This window comes from Dasypus novemcinctus, chromosome 10 (assembly GCF_030445035.2).
Source record: "Dasypus novemcinctus isolate mDasNov1 chromosome 10, mDasNov1.1.hap2, whole genome shotgun sequence".
Taxonomy (NCBI): Eukaryota; Metazoa; Chordata; class Mammalia; order Cingulata; family Dasypodidae; genus Dasypus; species Dasypus novemcinctus.
This window is the reverse complement of record NC_080682.1, coordinates 5,484,624-5,496,579: the sequence shown is the minus strand read 5'-3', so window position 1 is coordinate 5,496,579 and position 11,956 is coordinate 5,484,624.

Sequence of the window (11,956 nt, the reverse complement as noted above, 5' to 3'; positions counted from 1 at the left end):
GATTGGGCGTGGCCCCTCCCCCAGGAGCTCAGAGTTGGGGCCGTCGCAGTCATAGGGACCCACATGGGCCCCAAGGCTGGCACAAGGCCATGTATGCAGTGGGGGTGCTCGCAGAAACCCCCAGGCACCCCTGCTTTGGCTGCAGCGCCTGGGCTCAGCCTCCCATTGGGGTCTTCAGAAGGGGCAGCAAGGGTGGAGGATGGGGGTGCCGTGGCCCGGCCCCCCGCCCTTCGTCCGCTCATGGCCGCAGGCAGGGCGTCCCTTGTCCTACCTAGGATTTGAGCCGCTCCCAAGTCATCCTGAGCCCCCAGCCTCTCCGCAGGGGTCAGACTGCCCCCCCGCCCTGGGCAGGTGGGTGACCAGGGCTCGTTCCCCTACCCCAAGATCATCTAAGGGGCCATCCGCCCACGCTCAGCCACGCGGCCAAGAACCGCCGGCCCCGGGCTCCTCTGCCTCTAAACCTGACCCCTGACCCTGCCTGCTGCAGCCACACACGTTACGCTGTGGGGGATGGGAGCCGCAGGCCCAGGCCCCGCTGACCTCCACGCCTCCTCCCTCAGACCAGAGCCAGCCAAGCCTCAGCCCCCACGTCGCCGGGGCGGGGACCCAGGGCCTTGCACCGGCCAGGTCCCACTTCGCCACCCACCGGACGTGCTTCTCAGAAGAGGAGGCCCGGGCTGGGGACACCGTGCCCAAGGGCCTCCCGAGAATCGGTGGCAGAGGCCAGGCCAGAAGCTGGGTCTCCAGATTCCAGACGCCCAGGCCCTGTTCATCCCCCCCGCGCTGGACAACAGCAACCCCCAAGCTTCTGTCTGCGCGTTCGCCGCCGACAGGCATTCGGGGGTTTCCAGTTCGCGGCCGTTGCCAATAAAGCTGTTGTGAGCGTTCGTGGACAAGGTTTGGGGAGCCGCATGCTTTCCTTCCCTTTGGTAAAGTCCCTGGAGCTGGGTGGCGCCACCCGCCAGGCCCGGCGCGGCTGGACCGTACAGCGCAGGCGCGTTCCGGCTGCCCCGCATCTTCCCCGACACTTGGTGTGGTCGGTCTTTTGAACCTAGACTTTCTGGCAGGCGAAGAGGGAGATCTCCCCCAGTTACATGCACATGATGCCCCTTGAGCTGTTCCACGCTCAGGGACGCCCTTTTCCACTTTTAAAGTCTTTTTTCGCCCTGTGTTTCTCTTGAAGGGCTTCCGGGGCTACGCAGCCCTCCTCCTTCGCGTCTAACTCCCCGTAATCCCCCGCGCCGGCGGTCTACTCAGGGCCCTAGGCGGGGAGCTTGCCGCCCGAGGTCGGCCTGCCGTCCTGTGCGCCCGCCAGCACCCGTCCTCTCCCCAGGTGAGGACCCCGGGCTCGGGCCGCCCTCCAGCCGCTCCGGCCCCATTTCGAGTCCATGCTCTTTGCAGGGGCCAGAGGGGTCCCTTCTGTGACCCCATGACAATCCTTCCGAGGCGCCCTGGGCATTTGGAACAAAAGTCACTCTCCGCATCGCGGTCCACAGGGTGTGCCGAAGCTGCCTGCCGACTTTGCCCACCTCCCCCACTTCCCCCTACCTCCCCCTCCTCCCCACCTCCTCCCCCCAGCTCCCCCACCTCCTCCCACCTCCCCCACCTCCTCCAAGATCATCCCACATGTACACACAGACACACACTCATACACTAAATGCACACGTGCACATACAGAGTCACATACACACTCACACGAAGACATGCACACAGACACACCATGTAGACACACCCATACACGGGCACATGTGTGCCCGCAGAGAGACACATGCGTGCATGCATATACAGAGGCACAAAAACACGTGCACATGCAGACGCATGCTCATCACATGTGCACACAGTAACACACGTGCACACAAAGACCCACACGTGCACACAGACACACAAGCACAACGATACGCACGGATATACAGAGATGCACACTTGTGCCCTCACACACAGACACAAACACACCCATTCTCACTGACACACACACATGCACACACAGAAAGACATGCACACACAGACCCACACGTACACGCACGCCCACACGCCTGCCCGCGGCCCGCTGACTGTTTGTAATGGCCTTACTCCTGGCGTGCTTTACCTGCCGCCCTAGGACGTAAGCTTCTTAAGGGCAGGAACCGGGGCTCCGTTGTTCTCAGCCTCATTCCCAGCACCCGGCATAGACGCTCAGGAATGAATGAATGAACAAATGAATGGAAGAATGAATGAACAGCTGGATGGAGGGCCAATGGCTCTGAATCCCTCCCACTCTTCCGCCCTGACCCTTGGCCAGTCCGCCGCGCCCTCTGCGCCGCCGCTACCCCCGGCGGACACGTGCGGGCGGCAAGGCCCTTCTCCTGGCTCCTGCTCGCCCTCCATCCGCCCCGCTGGACTCACGGCCCTGTCCTGCCCGTCGTGCATCCGCTGCATCTCCTGTGCCTCGCCCGGGGTCCAGCACATGGTAGGTGCTCAGTACGCGTTGTGCTGACCTCAGAGCACGATGGACCTGCGGGCCCAGCTCTGCCGCCCTGTCCCAGCGCTGCCTCCCTCCCTGGCTAAGTGGCTTCCCCGTCTCAAAGGACCCGGAGCCCCAGCTGCCTGACCCGGCCAAGCGCCCCAGGGGATGGCGTGAGCTCCCTTGTGGCAGGACGGCTGAGCTCTGTCCCACGGAGCAACCGGAAGGAGGCCACAGCCTGAGAGTGTGACCTGGGGCGTCCGAGCCGGGGCCAGGGACACTCCCTGCTGGGAAACTGTGTGAGCCCCGAGGGGCCCTTGCTTTAGAGCAATGCGACTTCACTTGACAGCTGTCCCCAGGAGACAGGCTGGACCCAGGAAGCATGGGGGTGGGGAAGGAGGCCGAAGCTTGGGGGCCACTGTAGACCACAGGACATCGACTACCATCTCACAGTTCTGGAAGCCAGAAGTCCAAAGTCAAGGTGTCAGCGCGGCCCCCCCCCCGGTCCACTTGACCCCATCTTGACTGATCACATCTTCCAAAACACTGTTTCCAGGTAAGGTCCCCCTGGCCTGAGAGGGAGGCGGGCTCGGACCTGTCTTTTGGGGGGAGGTGCCATTCACCCCACGACAGCCTGGCTCTGCAGCTCACAGCTAGGCACTTGGTGCCTCGATTTCCTCACCTGCCAAATGGGAGACCAGGCCACACCCGTGGTGTCAGGTGGTGGCAAAGGCAGCCCTTTGCCTCTGCCGCAGCCAGGAGAAGGATGGGCAGGTACAGCCCGAGAACGGCACATCTGTGCCCCTGGCTACTCACAAACGCTCCTGAGCAGAGGCCCCTTTGGGGGGCACGGGGCAGCCCGGCCCCCCACTCTGCTTCTCTTTGTGGCTCCCAGGTCGGCTTCCCTCCCCTCCTGAGGGACCTGGCTTCTCCCTGGGGCCAAAAGGTCCTGGCCCTCAGGGGGCCACTCGTGGCTCCATCCTGGGCCATTCCTGTCTCCAGCTACACTTGCCTCCCTCCAGCCGTGCTGTGCTGGGCCCCCAAGCCCCTTCCCGCTGGACCAGAGAAGCCGGGCGGCCTGGCGGGGAGGAGGTGGGCTCTCAGGGTTGCAGGTGAATTCCTGGTAGCCGAGATGGAAGGGCAGAAGCAAAGAGAGGGGAGATGTTTCTAGATCAGGAGGAGGAATCACGGTGGGATTGGGGGCTGAGATGGGGAAGGCAAGGGTTGGGGTGCTTAGGAAGGGCCTGGGGAGAAAAACCAAGAATTCTCCCTGGACGTGACATGCTTGACATGGTCGGGAGACCCCAAAGGGACATGTCAAGTGGACGGCCGGATATGCGAGGCTGGGCTGGGAGGAGAGGTCATGGCCAGATGCACAAATTTGGAAGTCATCAGCTGAAGTATATTTAAATCCATGGGAACCGCACGTGTCACAGGGGAGAAGTTCAGAGAGCAAAAAGAAGGTGCTCCGGGCCAGACCCCCCAAGGAACCCCAACAATCCCGGGGGGTCCGTGGTCTTGTCCTCTGAGGCCCCGCTCTGCCCCCAGCCCCCTTCACCCCAGTCCTTATTGACGGGATGGAGAATGCCGGGGGCAGCGTGGGGCCCGAGAAGCCCAGGGAGGAAAGTGCTGGAAGGAGGGCGTGGCCTGCAGACTGACCTCTCTCCAGGAAGGCGAGGGCAGGCAGAGAAGGGGCCCTTGGATTCAGCAGCGGGGAGATGGCTGCCGCCCTTGTCAGGGGAGGCTCTGGGGGCATGGAGGGGCTGGGGGCTGGGGGGGTGAAGTCTGTGGGTGCCCGGCTTTGGGCAGGGGCTGGAGGGCCGTGGAGCTGCGGGAAGGGCTTGGCTCAGGTGCGCCGAGCGTGCGTCTCCCGGGGCTGCCGGAACATCGCCTCCCACAGGCACCTTGGACCGCAAAGGTGCTCTCACCCTCGTCGGGGTGCTAGAAGGCTGGCAGCCAGCTGTGGGCAGCCCGGCCCAGGCTCGGGGCGGGGGGAGCCCCCCGGGCCCCTCGCTGCGCCCTCGGCCCCGGGCTGCACGCCCTCCTCCGCCTCCTTCGCCACGCGGCCGCTGCACTCTGCGTCTGTGGGTCCCCCCACTCCCTCTATGGGGACACTGTAGTCCAGCGGCCTCTCATCCTAACTTGATCACGTCTGCAAAGACCCTGTTTCCAGTAAGGTCGCGTGGCCCATTCACGGGGGTAGGGGGCGGCCTACGATATAGCTCTAGGTCTTTTAGGGGGTCACGATGCAACCCACAGCAGGAGGAGGGGATGGGCATGTAGGCCAAGGAGGCTGATTCAGCAGAGGGAGAGATGAGGGGTGGGAGGGCAGGAGGGGGGAGCAGGGAGTACTTGGGAAAGCAGGGGGGAGGGAGCCGGGGCGGGGCTGGGTCTGCAGGAATCAGGGAGATGAGAAGAGGCTGACAAACGCGGAACCTGAGGCTGGGGGGTGTCGCCAGGTCCCAGGCAGGCAGCGAGGGGGCTGGGGTCTGCACCCCGGCCTTGGCTCGCCCCCCAGGGCTGCGCGGAGGGGCCCTGACCTCCCTTCTTCCCTTCCTCTATTTTCTAAATTTCCGACAGTGAAACCTTTGGCCTCTGGCTTTCTGATTGAAACCTGAACGCCGCCTCCCCTCCCGGGCCCCCACCCCAGCCCGGGCAGGGCCTCTGGGCTCCCGGCCCCTGCTTCCCCGCCCCTGGGACCCGCTGGAGCAGGGTGGGAAGCCCCCTCCTGGGAGGTCAGCGGTTCAGGAATTCCAAGGGTCCCCCCGGCAAGGGGTGAAACCTGAGCCCTTCGGGAAGAGAGGCCAGACAAAGGCGGCCAGTGGGCGGCCGAGGCAGGGAACGGGCGAAGCTGGGGCTCTCCGGGAGGGTGGGCGGGCCGCGGGGGAGGGCCCAGAAGCAGCCCACGTGCTCTCAGGTCCTGGGCGCCAGCCTCCCCGCGGAACCCAGGGCCCCGGGGTACGCTGGACGCCGCTCCCCAGCAGAAGGGAGCCGGGAGGAGGGGCCAGGCGCCACCCCAAAAAGTCAGGGCGCTCGGAACTGGCGCACCCCAGGGGCCGGGAACTCTGCCTCGGGTGGGCGGCTTTCCAGTGGGTTCCACTGAGGCTGCAGAGCCAACCCCCCCCCCCCCAAAGGGGTCCCTCTCTCCTCCCACTCCCCGGGGGAGAGATCTGACCCGGAGGCGGGGCCCAGCAAGGCTCTGGAGCCAACTGAGCCTGGTGCTGTGTGCTTCTGGGCAACTCACTCCCCCTCTCTGAACCTCAGTGGTCCGTCACAGCCCAGACCGCCGAGACGCCTGGAGCAGATCAGCATCTAGCAGGGGCTGAGCTCCAGAAATAGCTGCGATAGCCTTATCCCAGGCCAGATGTCAGGAATGCGAGCCGCAGCCCCGGGTCAGGGGCCAGCTGCTGCCCCTCCCTGCCGCATTCCGCTGGGGTGGGCAGGGGGACAGGAGGGTCCCCCGGCCGCAAATTGCATTCTTGAGGGATTTTTTTTTTAACAGTCTGCCCTCTTGTCCTTCCCCTTTTGTGTCAGCCCCCTCTTTTCTTCGCCTTGCTCTCTTCCAGGCTTTCGGGCCTTCAGATGAGCTGAACACCGGGGCAGCGACAGGGCTCGGAAACTCACAGGCCAACTCCAGTTCAATCCTCCACCTCAGACCGCGAGGAGGCCTTTGTCCGGCGGGCAGCCGCCCCAGCCCCGTTTGCATAATCCACTGGAATCTGCCAAACAATAGCTGCTCTGACATGAATTTGGGAAATAGGTAACCTGGGAAGGAAGGTGCCGTGGCCAGGCTGGACGCCCTCGGCCAGCCCAGGGGTCGCTCCATGCCACGCGGCGCTGGGCGCTTTTTGGCTCTGAAGCCAAAGAGACTTTAAAGGGAAGGCGAGGCCGGCTCCCGCACCCGCCCGCCGCCCCTGGAGGCTGCTAGGTGTGGGGTTTTCAGCTCTTCCAGGCGCCCTCCCTCCGCTCAGAGTGAGGAAACATGAACAACTGGCTAAATCCAAACCACAGTGTGGAAGGGGTGGGCTCGGCTTAGAAAAGGCGCCGAGGCCTGTTGAGGGGGGCTGCCAGGAGACCCCCCCGGTCGCTGATGCCACCCAGCATCAGCGGAGGAGAGCAGCCCCCGCCCAGCCCTCCAACCACAGCCTTCCAGCACCCGGTCCCTGCACCCCCCGTGGCCTTCCAGCACCCGGTCCCTGAACCCCCCGCGGCCTTCCAGCACCCGGTCCCTGCACCCCCCGCGGCCTTCCAGCACCCGGTCCCTGCACCCCCCGCGGCCTTCCAGCACCCGGTCCCTACGGCATCTCCCCATGGCCTTCCAGCACCCGGTTCCTGCACCCCCCGCGGCCTTCCAGCACCCGGTCCCTGCACCTCCCCACGTCCTTCCAGCACCCGGTCCCTGCACCCCCCGCGGCCTTCCAGCACCCAGTCCCTGCGACATCTCCCCAGCACCCATTTGCTGAGGCACCCCAGGAGAAGCGGAGAAGCTGCAGAGATGGCACTGACCTTCTAGTGGGGAGACTGACAAATAATCTGCAACCCTGACGGGCTCTTGGACAGCGACACGAGGGCGTGCGTGCAGAGCGGGGGCGGGGGCTCTCTTAGCAGGGTGGTCTGGGCCGGCCTCTCCAGTGAGACCCAAATGGTCAGGAAGGGCCTGACGGGCAGCGCAGGGGAGACGGGAGTGCCTGACACAGGAGGGAGCTGGGTATGTCCCCAGATGAGCAGAAGGCCAGAGGATGGAGCCGAGTGGGGAGGGACGAGGTGGGGGGGGCGGCCGGGGCAGGCCAGTGCACCTGCCTCCCCTCTCCCTGGACTGGGGCCACCCACCCTCTTCTAGGAACCCTCCCAGTGCCAAGCGCAGAGCTGTGCCAGGGAAAGGGCATGGCACTGGGCACACGAGTGCCAGTCCCTGCCACTTCAGGCTCCGGGTCGAGCCAGCCCTCCGTTTGCCCAAGTTACAGGTGCCAAAGGGGATCCGATGCTGAAGTGGGCGGCAGAGCCTGTAGCCCCCCTGGCGCGGGGCTGGGAGGGGCGGGGGTGCCCGGTCGAAGGTGGCGGCGTCCTTAGCCTTAGGCTGGACGCCCGGTGGCCTGGAGCCCGGGCAGCACGTGGGTGGCACAGGGCCAGCAGGAAGCTTGCAGGGCGCCTCCTGAGTCCATTTTGGGGGCCCCACGGCTTGCCATCCCTCTGTTTTTGGCTTCTGTGCTTCATACGTGGCTGACATCCTGGGGCCTGTCCTGGGTTGTTTGTCTTCTTGTGGCCCAAAAGAGCTCGAGCTTGAAATTCCAAGCACACGTGCTCAAGGCCCACGGGGCCTTTGTTACAGAGCAGCTCCCTGATATTTCGAGAGGGCACTCAGCTTTTGCAGCAAAGGCCTGCTATGCTACTGCGGAGCATGGGGGAGATTTGGGGTCCTGAGTCCTCAAAGCAGTTTCCTCCCCTCGCCGGTGCCGCCCTTGGCCCACGTGGGTCCTGGCTTCCCGGGAAGGCCCGTGCATGCGGAGCGCGAGGGCAGTGGATCCGACAAGTCCATCCGGCACCCCCAGGCCCGCCCTTGCGGCCCCAGAGGTCTGGGCCACGGGGACCTCTCCCTGGATGTTGAGTTACCTTTGAACCCAGACCCTCACCTCTGCACCCCACTGCCCTCCAGCCACCGTCGCCCCCACTCCTGGCTCTTCTGCCTCGTCCCCGTAGCCCCAGCCCTGGGGCGCCTGGTGTCGTCCCAGCTTGGGGCCCCGACAGGACTTCCATTCGCCATTTTCCTCTCTCTACTGTGGCGAGTCGCTCAGTGATGGCCGTGCCCTGTTGGGCCGTGCGGGTTTGACATGCGTTGGAAACAGGGGCTCGGGGCTCAAGCAGCCTTTCCAGGGGGGCCGTGCTGGGCCGTGCTGCCCGTGACGGCAACCAGAGCTGCGCCCGCCGAGCCAGCCGCGGGGCCCGGCCGCCCAAGGGTATCATCCCAGGAGATCTTCCAGCATTTACCATCTCCGTCCAGTGGGGAAACTGAGGCTCGCAGAGGTGAAGTAACTCTGCTGGGCTGGAGACACGGCCACCTGCCGGCCTCACAGGGTGCCACGGCTCAGGTGGTGTGGTGGCGTTCTTGGCGAGGGGGGGGCAGCGGCCGCACCCGCTCCTGGCATCCCAGGAATGCACTAAGCCACCCGGGCGGCTGACCGCCACCCCAGCCCAGGGCCTTCCCACCCTGCCGGGGCCCTTCAGCTGGGTTCCCAGGACACTGGTAATCAGGGAGGCAAAGCCCCCAGCCGAGCAGGGGTGGGCGCCCCTTGCCCCCTCCTTCCCTCCCTCCCCCCCCTTCCTTTCCTCCCTGCCTCCCTGCCCCCTCCCCGCCCAGCAGGGCTTGTGTCCCCCAGCCCTCCATCTGAAGACCCCACAGCTCCTTCTCAGGTCTTTGAGGAAAAGCACCTTTTGAGAGACAGAGGCAAGAGCAGGAGAGGCAGGGGGTTTTGGGGGTGGGCGGGGGCCGCCTTCCCAGGCATCGAGCTGTTCCAGTCACCAGCCAGGCTTGGAGGGGAGGGGGGCTGGCCCCAGACACATCCGCTTCTTTAGTGAATAATCCCCCAAAAGCCTTTCAGAGAATCGTGGATGCTTCCACTCCTGGCCCCAACTTGGGAAGATCTTTGCTGATAAAATACCTGACTTCCCAGAATACCTCTGAACAGGGAAGAGAGACAGAAAGAGAAGGAAACGGGCAAAGAGGGAGCAAGCTCGAGGCTCCAGGGAGGGGGGCAGGAGGAGGAAGGTCACACCTTCCTTGAAGGCAGGGTCCAAGGGGGGTCTCTGGAAGCCACCTCTTGTCCCCTTCCCCACCTACCCCAACAGGCCAGATTAGCGAGAGCCTGGGGCGGGGGCGGGGGGAGGGCGGTTCAGGAGAAGATGGGGAGCTCTGCAGAGGGGTTCCAGCCCTGGGAGCAAGTGGCTGGGGTCTCCTGTCCTTGACCCCAGGCACTCTGTACCTGCTGTGCTTGCCTGCACATGCTTCTCGTTTCTTTATTACACAGCCCTGCACTGAAGGTAGGATGCTCCGTTTACCAGATAAAGAAACTGAGTCACAGAGCCGGTAAAAGACAAGGGTGGCAGAGTGGGTGCAGCTCAGCGGTCGAGCGCCGGCTTGGAATGCCCAAATCCCGGGTTCAATCCCTGAGACCTCCTAAAAATCAAAAAAAAAGATGAGGGTAGAGTCACCCAGCATCGCGGTAGCCCCGGGAGGTTCCTGCTGTGTGCAGGGGGGCGTGGGATTAAGGCGGCCCTGAGAATAAGAGGGCCGGAGGCAGGGCCAGGGAGAGCGCAGCCACCCCCGCCTTGGAGCTAGCGGCCCAGGTGTGTGGGTGTGGGAAGCCCCAGCCCTCCCGAACCGAGGTGCTGCAGGCGCCTCTTACTCCCTGCTGGGCCAGGAGTCGGCTGCTCGGTCTGGGCCTCGACAGGCCCCGCTGTCCCTGGCAGGCGTAGCGGAAGGGCAGGTGTTCAGAGCTGCTGCGGTCCTGGGTTGCGCGGAGACAGGCGAGAGGAGCATCTGTGTCCCCGGGAGGTCCCAGCGGGCCAGGCCGGGAGATGGAGCAGAGCGAGCAAAAAAGAATCAGCCGCAGGGCCCTCCGCCGGTGCCCGCTGACCCTGGGCCCCGATATGGACAGGTGGCCCCCAGGGAGCACTTTCACTGTCCCCTAAGGCTCCCTGCGGGCCACCTTGCCAGATCTGAGGGTGTAGAGTCTGTCCTGGGAGGGGGTGGGTGTGACCCGCAAGGGGTGGAGCGGGCAGCTGGAGCCTGGAGCAGTCTCGGGAGGGTCCAGGGCACCTTGAGCCTTCGGGAGAGCGTGCATGGGCACATGGGAGCTGGCGTGTCTGTTTCACCTGCAGCCGGAGGGACAAGGAACCTTGCACAGCCCCTGCAGCAAGGGAGCAGGGTCTCCTGCCCTTGACCGCGGGGGCTCCGCACCTGTTGTGCTCGTGCGGACACGCTCCTCCTTTCTTCCACGGACGGTAGGATGCGCCATTTGCCGCATGAAGAAACTGAGTCGCGGAGCCAGTCAAAGACGCACGTGGCCTGCCCGCGTCTCCACCTCATCCGGACACGCGCAGCCCTTCCCCCCTTACCCCTCTTGAGACTCCCCTCACGAGGCCACAGGCTCCTGGCTCGGCCTCAGAGCCCGAGGTGTGCAAGAGACGCCGGCGTGGGTCAGGTGTGCGTGTTTCCCCAATGCGGGCGGCTTACACTCAACAGGGGCACGTCCGCCTCCTTGCAGCCGTGCTGGAAGCCCGAAGCCCGCGGCTGCCCCACGCGTCAGGGCCGTCAGTGGGCCCGTCAGGATTCAGGCCAGCCTGCTGGGACAGGAGGCCCCGAAATGAGCAGCTTACACCAGGAGGTCTGTTTCTCCTGCCCGTGGACGCCCAGGTGGGCAGTCCAGGCCAAATACGACGGCGCGACGGACCCAAGACTCAGGCTGCACGAGCCCTTGAGGGCCAAGTTGACTCGCCCCCTCGGGGGTCCCCTGGGCTGCCAACGGGAGAGGAAGGGGAGAGCACCTCTTTCCCTTGAGAGCCAGCCTGCAGCTGTGGCCCACGACGCTTGGCTCCTAAGGCCATCACGCCGCATGGGTCGTGTGCACTCCCTCCAGGGGGACCCCCGAAGCACAACGCGGGTCTGCTCACATCCCACCAGCTGGAAGGGCCGGATGGCCAGACAGAGCAGGCTGGGAAGTGGCATCTTCCCCCAGTGGCAGGGCCCAGTCATGGCGCCTTTCTACAGCCCAGCAAACAGGTGGTCTCTGGGTCCAAATCACCTTTCTGGTGACGCTAAGACATTTGTCCCCTTTCGTCCTCTCATTCTCTCATGGGCATTGTTGGGGGGTGACCTGAGTCCCTCCAAAAGTTATGTTCACATCCTGAAGCCTGGAAATTAGGCCTTTGAGATGGAATTAGGTAAAACGGGGCCAAACTGCATTGGGCTTGCCCTTCTCCAAGAATACAGGAGAGGGGCGAGGTTAGGACACAGAGAGAAGGCCGAGTCATGGCGGGGACTGAGCGCTGTGCCCACAAGGGACGCCAGGGACGGCCGGAAAACACTGGAAGCAGGAAGCGGCGCAAAGGACCATCTCTCCAAGTTTCAAAGGGTGTGCCGTCCTGCTGCCACCTCCGTTTCAGGCTTCCGGCCTCCGGGACTGAGGGGGCCCATTTCTGTTGTTTGAAGCCCCCTAGTTCATGGAAGTCCATGAGAGCAGCCCTGGAAAGGAAGGCCAAGGAACGGTGACGTTTTCCCCAGGCTGCACGACATCAGATGGCAGTGTCATTCCAAGGCCAACGGAATGCCTAGTCATGTGTTTAAAATTTTTCTCTGTTCTAATTTCTAATGCAGCAAGTGTCAATACGATACAAATCCGTATCATTACAATTTCTTTAGACGCCTCAATATTTTTTTAATAGATTATTTATCCCCCCCCCCCCGTTGTCTGCTCTCTGTGTCCATTCACTGTGTGTTCTTCTGCATCTGCTTATCTTCTC